A 5,024-nucleotide genomic window follows, 5' to 3' on the forward strand; every position below is an offset into this window, starting at 1 on the left:
ATATATATATATATATATATATATATATATATATATATATATATATATATAAAGTGTATATAAAACTTTGTGGTGATTTTTTTCTCTTTAAAATAAATAAATAAAAATAATTTTAGGATATTCATACTCTTTATATTAAACTGGATAAGTGTCAAAATAAAAATATTTCAAATCACGTTAAAACAAAATTATTTTTTATAGACATAGATTTTAATCTATATAAACAAATTTATACAAATTGCATATTTTATTTAAGAGTTATATTTTGTAATTACTTAATGGTTGAATATCAAATTTAGTGTAGTTATTAATTAACTCATAATTTCAGTTTTTAAAAATTAAACTTTAAAACAGTACAATTTAATTATTATATTAAGTATTTCAATTTCTTTTAGTTTAATAAGTTATAATTTAATTTCATTTGCTCAACCCTATAAAAGACTATGATTAGCAATTATGTACATCTATAATTTAATAAGTTATAATTTAATTTCATTTAGTATTATATTTAATTTATCTTTATCTTTTATATTTAGATAATTTGTTATTATTCTTTATTTGTATTTTGGACTTAGCCTATATTTCTTCTATTATAAATAGAGTATCCCATATATATATATTCAACACAAAGGAGATTAATCTCATATATAACATTTATTATATTCAACTTGATATCATAGCTAGGTTCTTTTAGGAAAAATAAATTCGCTTACAACACCGTTGTCGGTGATGGCGTTGTCTACCATCAGTGCTGGAGTTCTAGTTTTGATCGGCAACTGACAATTGCAAGATTTTGACTGTCTCGACTAGGTGACTGATAAAGCTGTCGTTGACACAATCAAATTAATACTACTAAACTATAACAACTTCAGTATTGCTAATACAGTAACCAACAAAATAGAAAGGGTAAATTCAACCCTAAGTAGTCTCCCAACGAACACATAACTGATTTTAACAAATTAATTCTTATAAAAGGTATACAAAAGGGGTTAGTAAAATAATAAAAGAAGATAAAGATAAAGAAAAGATTAAAGAAAAAAAGATAGAAAGAAAGAAATTTATAAAAAGATTTAAAAAGATAAAAACAAATGTAAAGAAAATAAGTTGATTTCACTACTTTTTCTAAATAGGATTCATCATTGGTTATCTAAAGATTATTGTTCAATTAACCATTGTCTTAGATTTTCAAATTAATCAATGTAAATTCTCAATTAATTTGTTGGTGTTCTCAATTTTAACCAAAGTACATTCTCAATTAAAAGCAAGAACTTTGTATATTAGTCATAGTAAATTTAACCAAAGTACATTCTCAATTAAATATTACCATGCCTAATCATGTCTATTCTTTTATCTCTTATATCAAGTAAAAAGCTAATTAACCAAAGTACATTCTTGATTAATTATTGTTAAAGTTTTTACTACTAATCAAACAACATTCTCAATTATTGTCGAAAAATCATTCAATCATATGAAAGCTTATAACTTGAATCAAAGTAATTTCTCAATTAAAATTAAAAACCCCTGGACTCATATGATTGATATGTTATGTAGATTTCGCACCATGCTAAATTGCTATGGTGTGAAGATCATTACTTTTACTTGATTAAGAAGTAAAAGACATAGATAAAAATAAATAACAACAAGAATCAAAAGAACAAACAAATTTATTCATCTAACCCCAGAATCCAATTAAGAAATTATAGCACAATCAGGTCTAGAGGCTTAACACTCCATGAATGATGAAATAACATGAAAATAGAAGAAAAGAGTGTGGAGAACATGAGAAAAGAGAGGGAGGACGAAATTTGAACCCCCCAAAGGGTTCCTCAGCTCCACTAATGTGTTTCCCTAAGTTTCTTTATATAGAAATTGGGTTGGGCTTTGTTTCAGTCTTTCTGTTGTTGTAATCTTCTTTATGATAATGTAATCTCCTCCAATTATCTTCTAAATAATTCAATATCTTCAAAATATATTTGATTGTTAAAGAAATCTAAAAATATTTGAGAAGATATATGCTAGATCAGAAAAGATTTGGTAATTATTATCTTTTGATATTTATTGATATAATTAAATAAGGTAATTATTTAACAATATCAAATAAATTATCTTAATATATGTTTTTCCCAAATTATCTTTAATCATAAACATTTATCAATTATCAAAGCCCTTTTGGTAGAAAAAATAGAGAAAACCAAAAGATCCAATTTTTGTTGCCTGTTCCCTTCTCTTAGCTTAGCCAAATTTCTTCACTTTTTCATGCTATGCTTGGATTGACTACTTGCAGTCTTTATTATTTGTTATTGGGTTTATCTTTAAGGTGTCATGAAACTTTAACCAATTTATTTTCATACCTCAATAAGCTCAACTTAGCTGCGCAACTGCACTAACACACGTCAAAATATCCAAAAAACATTTATGTAACTGAAAAGTTATTTTTAACATGTTTTTGTATCTCGTGCTAAATAAACCCAATTATAACAAATCCTAATTAAAATATTCTATTAAAGTACAAAAACCAATTAAGAATCCAATATTAAAAGCTACATGAGGGCATAAATATGCACCCATCAATGACCACTGTGCCAACAAAGATGCCTTCATTGGATCTCCTACACTCTCTTAACGCCTTTCGAGATTGTGGATCTGCTCCCTTTTTCGTAGTGTCCGGTGGCACATCTGGTTGTGATTAAGAGTGTTGAGGTTACATCTTTTTCCTTTTTTACGTACGTCATGCATGATCGCACATTTTGTATTCTCTCAGACAACTATTCAAAGTCTAAATGTCGTTTATTTTCCTCTTTTAGGTGTCTTGATTGGAGAATCTTAGATTTTTAGGGTTTTTCTCTCTCTTGTTCATCCATGGCTTCTTTCGTCGTGGTCTCTTTTGATCTCTCTTCTGTCACTGGTGCGTTTGACTTGTCTAGATATGTTTTTTCTCTAATGATGAAGATGACTTTTGTTAGTTTATTTATAGTTGTGACGAGTCTTCAACAATGTCTTCTTTATCCACTACATGTCAACAATGCATTTTTTAATGGCGATTTGCAAGAGATTTATGTGGAACACCTCCCAGATTTGTTGCTCCGGGAAGTCTTCTGGGTTGATATTTTGTCTTGTATGTCGTCTTTGCATATCATTAACAATTTAATGTCACTTGATTGCAGAAGCATATATTTTCACTAAGACTTTATTGATTATATTAGTAAAAAGCTTGATAAATACAATTTGTATGCAACAACTTGAGGAGGAGTGTTAAATATATTATATTTATCTTATATTTATCTTTTATTTTTAGTTAGTTTTTTATTATTCTATTTTTGTATTTTGAACTTAGCTTATATTTCTTCTATTATAAACAAAGTATCTTATGTGTATATTTAACACATGAGATTAATCTCATACGTAATTTTTACTATATTCAACTAAGATGACTTTACACAAATACGTATCACTAATCCAAGCATAACACTAAATTAGTTTAGGCTGACTTCATACAAACACGTATCCCTAGTCAATGCATGACACTAAGTTAACAAAATAGTCTTCCTCCTTAGGAAAACTATCACACAGACCACTTAGGCTACACACTTTAGGTGAGCTTGTAAGTCTATTAGAGTTTAACATCACTTTACACAAACACGTATCCCTAGTCAATGCATGACACTAAGTTAACAAAAGTAGTCTTCCTTCTTAGGAACACTATCACACATACCACTTAGGCTACAAATTTTAGGTGTACTTATAAGTCTATTAGAGTTTAGGATGATTTCACACAAGTACGTATCCCTAGAATGCATAATACTAAGTTAACAAAAGCAGTTTTCCTCCTTAAGAATACTATAGTCATAAAATATACATCTCTTTAAACCAACTTTCCAATCCATACATGGTTTTCTTATAGAGACTAAATTCATCTATAACCTTCCTCAATGAATCATAATCACCCTAACAAGATTTCACACTTACCTCCCAACAGACCCCAAGAATGCCTAGCGATACCTAGGCAGAGAGTTCCCTGAAAGAAAAGATCAAACTTGTGCGCAGTGGTTCGAGGTCTTTTCATAATGGTGAACTCCTACATCAAGCGATGAAGCCAACGCCCAACACTAACTACCTTTGAAGCCTTTGTTAAGTTAGTGTCTAGTGGCCTGAATGTGGTGTCTAACGCTCAGGACCACTAGAACTCATTGTCAATTGAGCGTTTAGTGGTCTTAGAGTGGCACCCGATGTTATTTCCATTAAGATCTCTAACTTGACATTTTAAATTGGCATCCATCAATACCCTTCCAATGCCCAATGCCACCCCAAAACTCAGTTAGAATTGACAATTTAGTTTGTGCATTTGGCTTATGTGTCCATTTTCCTTCTTTTCTAACTTATAATTGATTACTAAAACAACATATAAAATGTTCCCTCATAAGCCAATTACTCAAATTCAATTGTCAACTCTCAACCATTCCAAATACAATAATACAAGCAATATATTATGAGAATTATATCATAGAACTTCACACTTTAAGCTCAAACACAACTTAAATGTCAGGAGCTATAATGTTGGCCTAGTGGTAAAAGTTAGAAGGGAGGGTGAGAGAAGTTGTGGGTTTAACTCTTCCAACTAACATTTGAGAGATATAAGATTGGTTTGAAGGGTTTGGATGGGAGGGAGGAGAGGTTGTGAGTTCAACTCCTCTACTAACAAAAACTAAATACTAACATTTTCTGATAAGAAAAAAAAAACAACTCAAATGTCAAACTCAATAATATAATACAAATTTCTCATTTATTTAATTATCATAATCAACCAAATAAATCAATGAAATTCCATATACGAAATTTAAGGTAAAAAACACAATGTACCAACCATCCATCTATACAAATAAAAAATTATAAGAATTAACTTTAGCTTTCCTTACTGATAAGCTATCGTTGAAGCTATCAAATTAATACTACTTTTCAAGGCAACTTCAGTATTGCCTAGTAGTATTTAAGAAAGTAGATAGGGCTAAAGTAACCCTAAGTCGTCT

Source organism: Vigna radiata, chromosome 10 (assembly GCF_000741045.1).
Source record: "Vigna radiata var. radiata cultivar VC1973A chromosome 10, Vradiata_ver6, whole genome shotgun sequence".
NCBI lineage: Eukaryota > Viridiplantae > Streptophyta > Magnoliopsida > Fabales > Fabaceae > Vigna > Vigna radiata.